Consider the following 18,190-nt stretch of genomic DNA (forward strand, 5'->3'; position numbering starts at 1 on the left):
TCTCATCTCTTCTCTTCTCTTTCTCCTTCAAATTATAATACAAACTATCAGAAACTATCTCTCATGGTTTCTGCCCATATGATAAGATCAGTCACAGTTGGTGTGCTTCAGGTCCCCTTGATCAAACAATGATACCTATCAGAACCCAGGACCTCCTCTGCACTTCTTCTGCCATAGCTCCTGCTCTTTGGAATGATATACTCTCCTCCATTCTCTGTGTGGCTGTCATCTGATGTTCTGGAAATCTTTAAAAATTTGGCAGTTTTCCCAGGTCTTTGGGTAGGGTTGTTGTGGAGCCCCTGTTGGTTGTGTCTATGGAGTGTGGTTTGTCCAGACACATGTTATCTGTTGTTGTTGCTGCTGCTGTTGTTGCTGTTGTTGCTGTTCCATCCATCCATCCATCCATCCATCCATCCATCCATCCATCTATATCTTTTATCTTTTAAGTGTAAGCTACTCAGAGTCATTCTGGAGTCAAGTGGTCTCTAAATTTTAACAATAACAACAGCAAATAATAATAATAATAATAATAATAATAATAATAATAATAATAATAGGAAAGCTTATTTTCTGGAGAAAATGCCATATTCATTTACAAGCAGGTTCTCTTCACTCTTCAGATGTACCATACAGTGTTTAAATACAAGGCACTGAATGTTTCCTGTAACAAGTGCTTTAGATTCTTATTTTATTGAATTGGCTTAACTAAGCTTTGGATGATTGTCAAATAAACCAGCAGCTGGAAGGATTCAGCATGTCTCAAGAGGCACATCAGCAAAGACATAATACACATACTGGTAGCAAGTGTGAAATAAAAAGAAAATGAGCAGTGACCAGAGAGAGATAGCTAGACAGACACATACACATACTGCATGCTCAGTGTGTGTTGACAGGATAATTTTTCTTAATGTCACTGTTGTTTTCCTCACCAGCTTTGCAAACTAAACAGGAGTTTGTCAGTCTGTACTGGGCTAGGAGTATGTATCAATATGGCCCCTGAACACTATTTAGCAGAGCAGTTGTGTTTGCATATCTGTAACATTGCCCTTCTGCAACTCATGTCAAAGCATGTCTTAGTTATATATCATTCAAATCAGATGTAAGAAGGGAAAAACCTGCATTTGAGGATGAGGGAGGGAGGGAGGGAGGGAGGAGCAAACTCTGGAGAAGAGCAAACTGGAAAACAAACCCTGAATGCAAATTAGCATAATTCTTTACCTTCAAGTGCATTTTGGATTTAGACAGCTTATTTTTATGGGGAGGAAATAAATGTGAAAATTAATGCATCTTCTATCAAGTCTATTTATTCTGGAGTAAATCTTCATGTTAGATTTTGTACAACACTTCTCTGTAACTGAAGAATGCAAACAGTGCTGAACTTTCCAAAGCCTGAATATGAACTTCAAGCTTTTATACAAATTTTATTTACATAAGATGAAGTGACATTGATTGTAAGGTTTTAGCATTCAATTGTTTTCATATTTATTCAAGCATTACTGAAAGTTGAGATTTCAGATCCTCTATGGATTATCAAATTGCAAATGAGAAGAAATTAACAGGATAGCATTACAACAGACTCTCTAATATGAACATTTAAAAAATAGTTTTATGTTGTTCTCCAGTAAAAATGGATAGATCATCAACTTTATTAGGATACCCCCCAAAAAAGTGTGCTTCAGCTTAAAGATACTCAAATGTATGTCCTAATGCATGGCTTTTTTTGACTAGGTAGACTCTAACCAATTCAACTTTTGTACATAATAAATTTAGTGGTTATTTCATTTGCAAGATTGTTCAAGTAATATTTGCATGATGATTCATCCTACCTATATGCTGTATTTCACTCAGCTCCATGTTTTCATTTTGATAATTCTCCTGAAATTTATATTTGAGTAGCCTTATATAGGGATACAATATAGCTATTACAAGACCCAAGTTCATAGAATGTCTGTGTAACCCCAAGAAACATACAAACGCACATACACATACTGTATGTATCAGAGTCCAGAGTCATGATATTTTCTGGGACTAGCTAAGTGGATATGATGGCCTGGTGATTTATTATTTTTTTTTAAGTCCCTCCAATCGTGTCTGATTCTCAAAGACTGCCTGGACAATTCCCTGCAGTTTTCTTGCCAAGGTTTTTCAGAAGTGGTTTGCCATTGCCTCCTTCATAGAGTTGAGAGAGAGTGACTGGCCTAGGTCACCCAGCTGGCTTTGTACCGAAGGCAGGACTAGAACTCACAGTATCCCAGTTTCTAGCCTGGTACCTTAACCACTACACCAAACTTGGTCTCTATTCTGATGGCTGGCCTAGATGGTAGCTTGGGCTGATAGCTATTTAGTCCTATGACACTTATATTTCTTGGGCTGCACAGGATTCTATCTGTTCCAATATTCCTAAATACTTAATATCTATCTGCTTATTCATTGATTCCTAATAGATGTGTTGTTTCACTTTTGGGTAGCTAGCTCAAAGCAAACATGTAACAAGATGGAAAAAGTAAAGTTGTGCATCCATGACAGACTCTTCTTTGTAGATTGTACCCTCTATGCTCTGCTAAAAATTCATAGGCCTTTAGCTTGCCCTATGATAGAATAGAGAAAGTAGAAAATGATCTGCCTTCTGTTATGTGGTCTCCCAGTCAATCACACTGTTTTGTATTATGTTAAGTACAGCTCCAGTAAACTGGCCTGAGCTAAGGAGATAAGCAATTATACTTACAAAGATATTTTCCCAGCAGGGAAGGGAAGTGAAAAGGAGTTGGTGTTGCTGGCAGGAAAGAGGAGAATTAATTCAGCTTGGAGAGAGGTTGGTGTTTGGAGGAAGAGGAAGATGGCTAGTGTCATGAGTACTGATGGCGAGCAGGAGGGGGCCTCTATCCAGGGGGGAAAATGCATGCGTAGTACTGAGGAATTAAGCAGCCATTCAAAGAGACACAGATGAGACCCGCCTTAACTTCTGGGGTTTATCTGTCTGGGTTTTTCCCACGCTTCTTCAGTTTGTTAGGATTTTCTGTCTTATGTAGCAGTAATAAACACTAGAGACCTATTCCTCATCTCAGCATGATTCCTGACTGTTAAGGACAGCTAGTGAAACAAGGTGGATTTAGGCCAATTTAGCTGCTGAAGCCAAATTGATTCCAAGGTGAGACAAGTTCACCAAAGGTACCAGAACAGTCCAGGAGAAGACTGCTGAAGAAAGAAGAACAAAACTATACTGGCAAAGAAGAGATCTGCTATATCCAGATGAGCCTTCTAGCAAAGTTTCAAGATGATATAATGCATGTAGCCAAAGATATGGTCAGCCAAGTGTCATTAATGCCCTCGTTTAAGAAGGAAAAAAGGTTTTAGAACTAAATAAATTTACAAATGAGTTCAAATAGGCACTGAGTTTAGAAAAAAGCCTTTTTTGTAGGGGGATAAATTGTTAACCTAGGCATGCTGACTAGGGTTACCAGATATCTGAACAGGCAAAGGAAGGCACAGACAATTAGAAAGGAGGACAAATGGAAGGAAAAGTTTAACTTAACTGTTTAACTTAACTTGGCATCTGCAACAAAAAATTACAGCAAAAAACTGCCCCCCCCCAAAAGTACTTAGGCCTACATGTATTTGAAATTACTTTTTCCAGTATCAGACTGTTTTTTCAATCACAATATTTTTCCAACAAATCTTTATTTTCAAGAACATATGCTAGTGATAATATAGAATCAAAGATGACACACTTTTTAAATTTCACCCATAGAAATGTATGATCTACGGACTACAGTGATCATAGATTTGAAGGGGTTGGATTGAAGTTGATTACTGGAACTGGGGAATAAATTAAACAATGTAAATCTAGGCTATCAAGTAAGTTGATGGACAAGAGAAAGAAAGAAGCAGACAGTTTACAAAGTCTCAGTACAAAAAAGCTTGAATGATTACTGTTGTGAAGAGAAAATAATAAAAATTAAAAAAAAAACAGCAAGATACTCAAAAAGCCAGACAATTTTTGATTTTAAGGCTATGCCTGCCAGACACAGGACATGGGGACATGTCCTCCTTTTGCTGGACGTCTGGTAACCCTAGGCTTGACCAAACTGGAAATAAATCAAGTTCCTGCTTCTCAGGGCATATTTATAATGGAAAGCTCTATAATTAGCCTTGCACAGATGAAAACAAAACTAAGCTTTTCCTCTATTGGTTGATGCAAGGAAAGAGGAGAGGAGGGGGGAGGAGAGGAGGGGGGAGAGGATGCGTGTTGTCTGTGTTGTGACTGATCATTTCCCAGGAACTCAAAGCCTCATGATAACCACCTTTCAGATATTGAATGACCAGGCACATGATTATTTTGCATGCAGACCCCCTTATTCCTAAGTGGTTATTTTGCTTGGCCTTGAACTAGCTATGTGACCATACCTCTCACTGTTTTTAGGAATGAGCCTAATTCTGGAAGTCAGTACATACCTAGCAAGTTTGCTTTACTAGGGTTTGGACTACATCTGTGCTGTCTTAGTTCTTGGTATATAGCTCCTTTACTGTTTTCCATTCAGCCAAGATCTGCAAGTCTCCTTCCTTATAATTTTTTCAGCATACAGCCTTCTGATTTAAAATATTTACATAGCATAACTAGTGAAACAAGAAGGCATCTTTCCACCAAGAGTCATAAGAGCTAGTTTGATCTAGTGGTTAAGGTGCTGGGCTAGGAACCAGGAGACGGAGAGTTCTAGTCCTGCCTTAGGCATGAAAGCCGGCTGGGTGACCTTGGGCCAGTCCCTCTCTCTCAGCCCAACTCACCTCACAGGGTTGTTGTTGTGGGGAAAATAGGAGGAGGAAGGAGTAATAGGTATGTTCGCCACCTTGAGTTATTTATAAAAATAATAAAGGCGGGATAGAAAACAAACAAACAAACAAATAAAATAAGGAAAATGAGTTTAGCCACTAAATAATTTCTGATTTGCCAGCTATGAAATCTGAGTTGCAGCATTTTGGTTGGATGAAGCCATCATCAGCCTTCCCAAAGATATTGGCTTTGGCTTGTTGTTGTTTATTCGTTCAGTCACTTCCGACTCTTCGTGACTTCATGGACCAGCCCACGCCAGAGCTTCCTGTCAGTTGTCAACACCCCCAGCTCCCCCAGGGACAAGTCCGTCACCTCTAGAACGTCATCCATCCACCTTGCCCTTGGTCGGCCCCTCTTCCTTTTGCCCTCCACTCTCCCTAGCATCAGCATCTTCTCCAGGGTGTCCTGTCTTCTCATTATGTGGCCAGAGTATTTCAGTTTTGCCTTTAATATCATTCCCTCAAGGCTTTGGCTTATCCTGTACTATATATAAAACTGAATTTAGTGCTCAAGAAAAGAAAGAAGGAAGAACAAGGACATCCCTTTTATGAACATCCAAACAGGGGACCTTTTTTGCTCAGACTGAAGTACAAAGTATAGCCCAAGAAGCTTCAGGAGGTGAAACAATATTATATATCCATACACTTTTAATGATGTGATTGTTTGCCAACAGCATCTTATTTAATTATGTTATGGCAGAGGAATTGGAGCAGCAAGTCAAAGTCCTGATTTATCTTGCTCAGTGTCTTTTTAATGCATGCAAGCCAGATGCCTCTGAGCTCTTAGAATCTGATACAGTCCCAATACAATACAATAGAATACAAGCCTGATATCAAAACTGAATGCTTATTGACAATCCCCCAGATAAATAACTGTATCAAGTATCAGAGAATATCCAAAAATGAGAAGACTTTTTGCTGGAATACCCAAATATTTTGCTTCCCTCCTCCCTTTTTGGATCTAAGTTTTGTTGAAAATCAAGAGTCTGGTACCATCTTTTCAGACTAACAAATTTTATTAGAAGACAGAAGCTTTCATGAACTACAGCTCTCTTCATCAGATGCTTGTAGTTCATGAAAACGTGTGCCTTCTGATTTTTGGCTACCATGGACTAAGTTTTGTCAATTTTGCTGCAACTGCTGATTGTATTGTGAATCCCAGATAGTCAAAGGATCACTACTGAATTTTCTACTGAATCCTTCTAGTAAGTGATTTCAAGCACAGCTTACCACCTGGATCAGTTGGGCATATGGAAAGTTTCTATAACAGTAGCAGGAATTTTCAGAAACCCCTAGTGGTGATGAGAAGACCCTCTATATCTTTTCTTTGGAGGCTGAGAATGACAATTTTAAAATTCATAGGATCTATTTTAGGATCTATTCTCTTACTCCACAATTCCAGTAATATCTTGTCCACTCAGGATGAAGATATGTTATATATTTTATTTGTATTGTGTGCCCAAATGCTACAGTTACTATTACACAGATTTTGGAAATTTAAGTTAGAAACCAAAAAAATATTATGAATACTTGGATTTAAAGCAACTGCATACAGTGTAATTAGATCAGCTTTTTCTTCACTCCATTATTGCTGTCCACAATGTTGTGCTTAATGAAACATGATTTATTTACATTTTTGCCATTTCTCAAAACAATAGTTAAGGAAAACCGTAAAGCTACTTTATTTAAGAAAGAATAATAACATGAAAATGCAGTTAATGTGTTTTATCTTTCAAAATGCAGTTGGTAAGGTAATTATAACATGCAAATAAGTTTCTAGTGCATTGCACACAGACTCATTCTTGCACGGAGTTGCAGATATTCACAGTGTTGGGAAGCTATACCATCTCTGGCGTTTTGCAACAACTTTTATTAATTTTTCCACGTCTGCTTTTTCTGAATCCTTTAAGAGAACCTGTCTGTCATAGATGCATGAATACACACCAAATGTTTCCCTTGATTATAACATCATGGGAAACAAACAAAGAGGGGAAACCAAAGCTAATGCTGCACTGAAATATGCCTTGCAATTTCTTAAAAGTCCTCCAACCATGAAAGAGACTTCTGTTTTTCTATTTTATGTTCAGAGTGCTCAAAAATTCCTTTTGAATTTATCTTAGTGTATCTCTCTTTCTCTCTTACTGTATTATTAGAAGCAGAGGTGGCAGCCATGGCTGGTGGTTGCACTTTCTATTACCCTGATAGCAGGATCGTGGAAGTGAAAGGTTGAAAAATATTGGTCTTGGAGTTAAAGGCTTAGGAGAGGTGTCTGTCAAATATTTGAGAGTGCAATTGATTCACCTGAGAAAAACAACAAGGTCAAAATTACAAGAATATAAAAAGAAGGGTAAAAATGAAAGGAATGATAGTATAAGCTTTTGGTTTTTTTAGAAAAAGTTGCTTTAAGAATTCTGAAGCTGTAACTGTTTGCTGGTCTATTATTTTTGCATTACACTCTACTTGCATTCTCCAAAAATGCATGTTGCGCTTTATTTAGTGCCTAATGTTGCCAGCTCATTCCCTGACAAAGTTTCTAGTGCCTTTAACAGTTGAGTGGCAGGATGCAATTCAAGAGTGTAGTATGCCAAGAGAAACCATTGCAAGGGAATATTTTAAGAATACGGTATTGTTCACCCTTGACTGACAGGCTACACTTTCTCCAAAAACCAGTGCATCTGATCCTATTTGGCTCCACACTATACAGTAGTTTGTTTTAATTTCTTGAGCAAGACAGTGGTCTGGGTTCACCCATAATGCTAAACTGTGACCATGGTTTACACATATAATTGGTATGTTTTCTCACTAAATTAAACCAAAACCACACAAAACACATTATGGCTTAGTGAAATGTGTGAATTCAGTCATTTTTTCCTCCACCATTGCAATTCCATGTGTAAATCCTGAAGATTAAGTGATATCTTAGGGCTACCAGAAAGGAACTACAAAGGTCCAGGTAACTATTATATGATAGCAAAGAGAAAGAAGCAGCACTTTCTTTGCAGCCATTTAGTGGGAGTGCAGATTACTGCAATCCAGCTCTGATAGACCTAATTCTATAGATTTTTAGTAGCCAAGAGTAATGGGAGATGTAGTACGTGAGCAGCCCATGCAGAATAAACAATAGTTATTATCAGAATGTGTTTTTAAATTGTTTCCAAGTATATTTTGTCCTCCTCTGATGGTTAAACATACTAATTAGAGTCTGTGCTTGATTTCAGAGTTCCTCATGATAGTGGGAGGCACGTGGAGACATAGATGTCCTGCACTGCTCTGGGAAGCAAGATGAGCAGAGTACTAATATTAACTAGCAGCATCTGCAGGATATTGCTTTTGCAGAATGGGTCATGCTTGTGACATCACTACACAACTAAAAAAGAAGTGAGACTTGCATTGTGACTTTCTGCTGTTTTGTCATTCTGACCCTCTGACTCCCTCAATTACCACTGATAATGATGATGATAGCTGTACACTTTTAATGTATCAGAAATGCCAATGTAAAAATAGAACATAGAATACAACAGCCTTAAGGGTTCATCTGAAAACTGAACATATTAATTGGTTTGTCTAGATATATATATAAACATCTAAACAATACATATTCAGGGTCTGGCTAGACATAGATAAATGTACTTAACCACAATATTAGCAAGGGCTTTTACAGGCCTTGGTATCTAGGCAGCATAATGTTGATTTTTGTATCTTTTTGCTACTAAGCAGAGTCATTCAGATTCTTGCAGTCCACCTCTAGTAGCCCCTAGCCTTTTATCTATGGGTCCCATACTTGAAGGAGAGTTAATGGACTTTGATGTCTCATACATCAGGGTTGAAACATTGTAGTATAATATGAGCCCTGTGGAGAGGTCCTTGAAGGCAGTTCTGAAATTGGCCCAGAATATGGTAGCATGAGTGATATCACATCACTGCTGTGGTGAAATAGCTTTACTGGTTGCTAGTTGCCTCTGGAGTCCAAATCAAAGTGCTCTTGATGGTGTATTAGGCTCATCAATAGGTCTAAGTTACTTACAAGATTGCAGACATCCAAAGAATCTACCTTTTATTCTTAGATTATCAATAGGGCACATTTTATGGGACCCCCTGGATACAGTTAATTCAGCTTCTTTTTTGGTGGGCCTGTGTAATGGAACAAATTGCCACTGGAGTTAAACACCTTCCTTATTATGGTTTAAAAGGTATTACAAACATCCTTGTTCACTTATGCCTCTTAATGCTTTAGTGTTTTACTGTCAGATTTTTAAAGTTTCCATTTTGTGCTTTTAATATTGTTTCAATTATCATTTTTATTGCATTTTTATAAATCACCCATAGTCAGTAAAGGGATTTTCCAGTACATGGAGTACTGTAACTCTATATGACCTTATAGCAGGACCTTCATTATCATACAGTAGTTATAGATACTTTTGTCTCTCTGGAAAAATCTTGAAACTAAGAATTTGAGATGATTAAAACTCCATGGCACCAAATATTTTTCTAAACCCTGTGATAAGAAGAGTCCTGTTTTATTACCATTACTTTGTTTTTCTGGCTTGTGGTTAGGATTTTTTTTTTTTTAACTGATACAGGAGAGAAGCTCCTGTTATCTCCCTCTGGCCTTTCTGAAAAGTGGACATGCTTAATATCACTGATAAAACCCATGCAAGTGATGAATTGCAGTTCTCTTTTACAGTCTATTTTTAGATATATAAAGCTGGGCTTTAGATTCTAGCTCTCTATACTGTATATCTACTGTCTTTCAAGCTGCGACAACATGAATATTCAATTTTCTGAGGTTCATTTGGTGATACTGTATTTTTAATATGGTTTACCTTTTTAAAAGTTTCATACAATGATCTTAATCATATTCATGATCATAACTTCTCATGATAGGAAAAATTTGACAAATGTTGACCCAATGGCACAATAGGAATGATTCAGCTACAGTGGCATGGTGTACTTGGCAATGGAACCTTAGTTCCTGATGCTAATATGTAACACTTTCCATAACATTTTAGCTTTCAGCAAGTGAGAGATCATAGAAAATGCTGTGGTTTAGATCTATGAAATGCTGTTCATGCAGATGGGTGATTTATAAGATACATTGGCCAGAATCACAGTAAGGCCTGCAATATGGCTGGGAGAACCCAAGGTTACTGTTTTCTGAAGAAATTATAAAGATGGATCAAGATGGCTCTTTGCAAGAAGAATGTCATCTTTCCTTCCCTCCCTCCTTTAACAAGAAGCCAAGTTGCAGGGCCGCAAGTGCCCTGTGTCACCCGGGGCAAACATGGATTCCGCGCCCATTTTGGGCCCCCCCCCAGTGCTCATTTTGGCGCCCCACCAGCGTGGCACCCGGGGCACATGCCCCAGTTGCCCCCCCCCCCAGTTGCAGCCCTGCCAAGTTGTTCTGTCTCTTTCTAGAGACCTGGAGTGCTCCTCTGTACTCATGTGATGGGGGCAGCTGTTGTCATCTTGAGAGAAATTCTGGATAGCTTAGAAAGAAGAAAAAGGGGTGCAACTATGTCACTTTCTCAGTTAAGAAAAGAAAAGGAAGGAAGGAAGGAAGGAAGGAAGGAAGGAAGGAAGGAAGGAAGGAAGGAAGGAAGGAAGGAAGGAGATACCATGGGGTGGAAGTAGGGGTTGTTAAATGATACACCATAATATTTCCAGGAAGAATGGTAGTACCCCCAAATTTCTTCTTTGACCATCTCAAAAAAAAAAAAAAAAGGTTGGAGGCAGACATGGGACCCAGAGCAGAATGGACTATTTCTGGAGCCTTAGTTCCAGTCCTTGTAACTATTATTCTTGGCTCCTTCTACACTTTTCCATGGAATTCTGATTGAAATAAACACAAACCTAGGTGCTGGCCATACTTATTTGGGTAAGCTGAACTAAGCAGCTGGGCTAACCTTGCAAATTTTGCAAAATGCACTGTTTCCAACTTTGACTGGCAGAATCTCATGGCAGGATAGATAAGCCTTCCCTGATGTTGTTAATTGCTATTGATTTTTTTGTGGTGCAGTGTCTTCTGTTAGATGAGTTTTCATTTTGCAAAAGTACATGTGGTAGAAATGTCAGCTGTTATCAGAAGGAAATCGGCAGCCTTTCTGAGAACATGTGAAAAACAGTTCTTTCTTAAGCGTAGCTCAGTAATAGAGGACAGACTTTGCAAGCACACTGTTCATCTATAGATTTTTTTAAAATCTAGTAAAATTGTTTTTGATTTTATTTTATTCACCTTCAGAAATATTACAATTTACAGTTCTTTTTTAAAAAAATCTGCAGTAATTTGCAGTGTTATATATCAGCTAAAGAGCAAGATAACTGTATTACTAAGATAGATAGGTGTGTGTATATGTGGGAGAGAGAGATTGAGAGAGAGGGAGAGAGGGTGGGGAGAGAGAGGGAGAGAGAGAGTCTGGTAGAAGGCATGGGAAGAAACCTTGACTGAAGATCTGAAGGATTCTCTATCAGGAAACAATTCTGTTCTAGATGTAAGAATCTGACTGGTGTGAGGCCAAGGTCAGCAAAGTAAGGCAGCCACTGCAGAGAGCAATTTATAAATTGCTAGTTATTTTGCTGATTTTTGTAGTTTTGCTTTGTGATTTTTAGTCCCATATTAAAATAAGTAAATTCAGCACTTCAGGTGGGAGAGGAGGAGGCAACATCAGGGATGCCATTTACTGATTGGCCCCAGGAGACAAAAAGAATCCCAAGCAACTTGATACATTTACGGTATGTCTGAGTTCATTTTCCAATATCCATCTGAATAGTTAGCATCCCATCCCAGAGAGCTGGTGCCACCACAGGCAAGGCATGCTTTTGCGGTCTCACTAGATGACATTGTTTAATTGATGGGATTTCAAGTGTACTCCCCTGCCAGATTTCACTAGAAGGGCAGAAATTATCAGAGATAGCTGATCCCTTAGATAACCAGGCCCTACGCCATGAAAGGCTTTAACCAGCACTTTGAATTGCACCAGGAAGCCAACTGGCAACCAGTACAGCTTGCAGAGCAGCATTGCCATATAGGCATGCCATGGCATGCCCATTACTGTATGCATCACTGCATTCTGGACCAACTGTAGCTTCTGAGTGCCTTTCAAGGATAACCTATGTGGACATTATTCCAAGTTATAAGCAGAAGCATCTGCAGGGGATGTGTGTATTCCAGCAAGCCAGATGACAGATACAGCATCACAATGTAAGCCCTCTGCCATGTGAACGTGTACAGGTAGTCCTCAGCTTACAATCAGAACTGGGAATGGAATTTCCATTGTAAGTCATTGCAGCTATAAGTCAAGTCACCACGTGATCTGACTCGATTTTACGACCATTTTTAAACAGTTGTTAAGTGACTCATGGATCGCTAAGGAAATCACCGTGGTCGTCACTGGTCACTGACCGAATAAACATTACTACTAATACCACCATGGTCATTAGGTGAATCCAGCTTCCCCAATAGGCATTTTTGCCAGAAAACGGCAAAAAATGTCGCAAAACACAATCATGTAGCTGTGGGATACTGCAACTGGTCATAAATGCGAGCTGGTTGCCAAGCTCCTGAAATGCGATCATGTGACCACAGGGGGTGGTGGTGCAATGTTTTGTGACACTCAGAAGGCTTTACAGCCTGTAAAACACCCATTCCAAGGCTGTCATAACTTCAGACCATCATTAAATGAATGGTCATAAGTCAAGGACTACCTGATATGATGTTGATGCAGATACAAAAGAGGCAGTTCTTATATTACAATGGTCCAACTGCCATCTTGCTGATTTTGAACCCTACTCCCAAGATGCCACTGATCATAAATATATAAAACTTCCCTCCTAGAGCAACATGGTTTTGCACAGTAAAGAGGCAACATCTTACCATATAGGATCCTACTCAAAAGCACAGGTAACTTGAACAGATCCTTCTGTATAAGATCTTACTCAGATGTACAGATTATTTGTTGTTGTAAGCCACATTGTAAACCACTGTATGATTCAGTGATACACAAATCGAATTAATAGATTTTTTTCAGCTTGTTTTAATATGAACTGATGCAGTTTGTACTTGCCAGGCCTACATGCAAATTGGAACTCCTTTATAAAACAAAACCTGTACATTCCAATATATTATGTTGTTGTTTACTAATGAAAATAAAAGGTCTACTCGACTGCATACCTTAGGGGAAGAGCCTGCAAAAATGCTTCATACTAAGGAAAATAGCTGGCAAAAATGGAAATATTAATAAAAAGCATAACTATATGCAGAGTAAGGTGCAGACCAAATGTGTGTAATAGAATAAATGCACAAGAATATGTGTATGAATATTCATGTAGATTCAACTAGATTTCAACCTGATGAGGAAGTAAAACAAAATTAGAAAAACAAAAAAACTACATGAAGCCATTTGTGGCAGATTTGCCCATCCCAGCCACAAGCAGGACATAATATTGATAGGCATCATTTCTCCTTTATACCCATTATCAGTTAATTAGCTATGGACTGCCTTTGAACGGGGTGGATCTATTAGATGGCATGACTAGTAGCCAACTGATAAGCTTATCCTATACAATTGTAATTTTTGTTCTCACCTTCCATTCATTTCAATAAAGCTTCTAAAGGAGAACTTTCCAGTATCTTGAGTCCAGAGAGAGTTTACTATGTAATTGTACCCTCCGCCCTCTGCTCCCCCGAAGACAATCCCTTCCGGCTTAGAAATTAAACCAGACCAAAACAATCCCTGTTTCTCTGTAACTTGTTTGTTCTGCAAGCCATTCACAATGCCCCATATACATATAACTGTTTTTCCTACCTTTCCTCACCAGCCACAGATAAAATGGGCTACAGTGTGGCAGGAGGATAGATAGGACCACCTGCTGGTACTATTTATGGGTGAAGCTGCAAAAGATCCTCCAAAGCCTTCTTTTCACCTTTAACAAACCCTGAAGTATGTGTGTGTATGTGTGTGTGAGAGAGAGAGAGAATGAGAACACACCATGGGAAAAATACTCTGGTGAGAATGTTCTACCAGCCATGAACTATAGGGGGAAATGGATCTGTTTTACTTCAGCCCAAGTTTCCCATGGTTTGTGATGCACTGCTGTGGGCTTGCTAAAAATGCCTTATGAATGGTTTGGCAGGGGTGTAATTAGCAGCAGGGATCTCAGTTATCTGAGTAGATCCCAGGGTTCAACTCTCCTTGTTTGAAATGATTCTTCTGTCACCCATATAATTGGGTGCCTGGACTTACTGTATACTGCTTGCTTTCCTGGTTAATTTGTAGTGTTGCTTTAATTAATTTTGGAACTGGTAGGTGCAAAAAGTTCTGCAGTTTTATTTCTCCTTCCCCCTCCTTTTTTGCCAGCTATCCATGCATATGAGCACGTATGAACACTGATTAAAAGTGTACATGTTCATGTGTTCAAATCAAGATTCCTTTGTGTTCAGTGCATTAATAGATGCAGATAGATTGCATATGTAACTTTAAGCAGAAAAAGCTGCAGAGCAAAAATTGCATCAAAATGACCATGCAGAATGATCTGCTCATAGCCTGCATTGCATCAGAGCTAAAAAACATAATGAATGATGATTGCATCAATGTTGCTTCATAAGCAAGATTAGTAATTAGGAACCCAAACATCCGAGATGAAAAATCAAGGGAGGGCAATTTTGTAAGCATTCCTAACCATATACTGCTCCAAATTCTGCTGCATATTGTATTACAGCTGAATTCTTTTTGATTTGCAGGAAACATGGATTTATTTAGAACACAGTTTCTCAACCAGGGTTGTGTGGAACCCTAGGGTTCCGTGAGAGGTCACTGGGGGTTCTCTGGGAGATCACAATTTATTTAAAAATAACCTGAATTTGGGCAACTTCACATTAAAGAGGTAAGTCTCATTCTTTATTTTTAGTTTAAGAACACTATTAATGCATATTTATAGGCCTACATATGAAATAAATACAATAATTTTGTAATTTCTGGCCTATATTTGAGCCTGAATGTGCAGGGGCTCCCCAAGGCCTGAACAATATTTTGAGGGTTCTTCCAGGGTCAAAAGGTTGAGAAAGGTTGATTTAGAGATTTTTCAGGCTGTAGAATCTGAAATTGTTCAGTAGGAAGACAGTTCATTACTAAATCAAAATCTTGGATTTGATTTCAGTATATGCTAACTTCAGTTGCAGCTCAACTTCTTTAGATGCTGAAAGGTAGAGCTGAAATCTCTCTTTCTGTCCTTTGTTATAGGTGTGCATGTATTTTGAAATTATTGTTATTTGGTATGTTGGCCTCATCCTCTTCTCTTCTCTTCTCTTCTTTATTTTTATTAACTAAATAAAAAAAGAAGGGACATAAAATTATAAAATAAGAAAAGAAAGTGAAAACAAACAAACAAAACATACAAACATACAAAATGTGTATTTACAGACATATAGTCTATCAATAAATTGAGACCATGATTCATTACAGTCATCCATGGTTAATCTATATTCATCAATTCTGCAAAGACTGAATAGTTGGAGCTATATGGTTCTGTTTCTGATGCTGAACAATAAGTCTTTTGATTGTAAGTCCCTTTCCTTTGTCCAATAGTCAACTCTCATGTGAAATTAATTTTCAAGGAAGAAGATCTATGATTGAATAGCATCAGATTTCTAAATAAACTTTAAAACTATGCAAAACGGGAAGAGTTACCTTGTACTGAATTAAATCAAAGATCTATCTATCTATCTTAATTCAGTCAACTTTGACTAGTAGCAACTTTCAAGCATAACAGTTGTATTATTTTATGTCCTCAAGAATGCATATACATATACCTGAATCCCAGCATTTAAGACTCATTTTCTAACATTCATGGACAAGCTCCATCTCTGAAATATCATAGTGGGCAGTGCCCAGGCCAATGAATAATGAATGATGGGCAAAATACATGCCTAGAAAATTGATAGGAATCCCAGCCTAGAGCTTTAATGTCTAGGCAATTAACATCTGCATGAATCTGTTCAGTTCTTGAGCTCATATTCATATATCTATTGTGTTTTATTTGTCACTGTGTTTAGCAGGGACCAAGGAGAAAGCCTTCTTAATAATTATATCCAGGCTGTGGAAGTCTCCCTTAAGAAAATTCATCTTGCCCCCTTGTTCTTGGCATATAACACCATGGACGTGGGGGCAGACAGTGTAGTGCCCATAGACCTTTATTCTTGCAAAGAGTCTTGCTGATCCCTATTTTTTTTTTTAAAAAAATGTGTATTTATTTTTAGACATGCTTAACCGACCATTTTTTTTCCTCACTAAAGCCCCAGCCTCCAAACCTTGCCATCCAGTCATTCACTTCCTCTGAATGTCCCCATGAATTGAAAAATAGTGTTAAATCTTTTCCTCTGTATGAGTTACAAGGTCATCCAAACAAACTGGTAACTGAAATTTTGCCACCTGTCTCCATTATATTCATCTCTTCTCAAGAGCATGATTCATGCATCCTTATCATGCTTTTTTCTTTGCTGCAAAACCCAGAGAAGACAACATATCTTATGTTGACAACTCTATCTACTGCCATAGCAAGGGGTGGTTGTTGCCTTTGGTGGGGAAAGATTCAGAGCAAGTAAGGCCACTGTGAAGCACTCTGAATATCTGAGGAGAAGAATGGAAGGGCTGGGCTCCACTGATACTACTTGCTGCAGTCTTTAAGACTCCCTCAGCTTGGCTGCCAAACAAAAAGGAAGTCGAGAGAACAAAACATTTATTTCTTTGGAAGACTTATATAGCTGCCCATTTTGTAGCACACAACTCTGGGTTGCTAACAACAATGATAAAAAACACAGACAATAAAACTAATAGACAAAGAAAAGAATGAAAGGGAAATAAGAATAAGAAAAACCAGGCATCCAACCTATAACTATACCCAGTCATCAATCATAATGTCCCAGTGCCTGGGGGAAAAGCCAACTCTTCACCAATTTATGGAAGTCTAAGAGGGTGGGGCCTGCCAGATCTCAAGGGGAAGAGTGTTCCACAGGGCAGGGGCTACTACAGAAAAGGCATGCTTCCTAGGTCCTACTAGATGACAACACTTAAAAGAAGAGACCTGGAGCATGCCACCTCTATACAATTCAGTGGAATGGGCAGATACCCTCAGAGAGAGGCAGTCCTGCAGACAGTCTGGCCCTGTGCCATGACTAGCACCTTGAATTGCACCTGGAAAGAAACTGGGAGCTAGTGCAGCTCACACAGCAATGGTGCAACATTGGCAAACTGCCCAAGCTGCCTCATTTTGGACCAGTTGTAAGTTCTGGGTGGTCTTCAAGGGCCGTCCCATATAGAGTGCATTGCAATAGTTCAACTGGGAAGTGACCAAGGAATGAGTGACCATGAGCAAGGCCTTCCAGTCCAGGAATGGGACTATTGGTTTACAAGGCATAACTGTGCAAAGGCCTCCCCAGACACAGCTGCCACCTGTTCGTCAAGCAGGAGCCGTGAGTCAAGGAGGACCCCCAATTGCACACCAGCTCTGTCAGGGGAAGTGCTACCCCATCAAGAGTCAAACATAACACATCACCAGACACAGGGGGGCCAAAAACCCAAACTACTGCTTCTTGCTAGGATTGAGCCATAGGTGATTCCTTCCCATTCTGGCCCTTACAACCTCCAGGCATTGGATCAGCACTGATAACGAAGTCACCTGCCCAGCCAGGGGTGGAGAGGTATGACTGGGTAACATCAGCATACTGATTGATTAATTAATTGAACAAATTTATATAGCTGCTCAACTCACACACAGTGACTCTGGGCGGCTTACAGAATCACATACTGGTGATACCACACCCTGTGCTGACAGATAATCTTACCCAGTGGTTTCATGTAGATGTTAACAAGGAGTGGCAAGAGACCTAAGCCTTGTGGAGGAAAGAGGAGAACTACTCCAAAACAGTGTTTCCCATTCCCAATCCCTGCAGCCCATCCAGAAGGATACTGTGGTTAATGGTATTGAAAGCCACCAAGAGATCCAGGAGAGCCAGGAAGATTGCACTACCCCCATTCTGAGCCCTCCATAAGTCATACACAAGTGCAACCAATGCCTTCTCTGTACTATACCCTGGCTTGAATTCAGACTGAAAATAATCCAGATAATCCACTTCATCCAGGACCATCTCTAGCTGAAAGCCAATCACCCTCTCAACAGAAAGGGAAGGTTGGAGACAGGATGAAAGGTATCCCAGATGGCTGGGTTTAATGATTGCCTCTTGACAAGAGGGTGTACCATTGCCTCCTTCAAGGCAGGCAGAACCACTTCTCCCTAAAAAGGCATTAACCACCATTTGGACTCAATCTCATGCCACCTCCTGGCTGGTCAAGACCTCCCGGAGGGGCATAGA

This window comes from Candoia aspera, chromosome 3 (assembly GCF_035149785.1).
Source record: "Candoia aspera isolate rCanAsp1 chromosome 3, rCanAsp1.hap2, whole genome shotgun sequence".
Lineage (NCBI taxonomy): Eukaryota > Metazoa > Chordata > Lepidosauria > Squamata > Boidae > Candoia > Candoia aspera.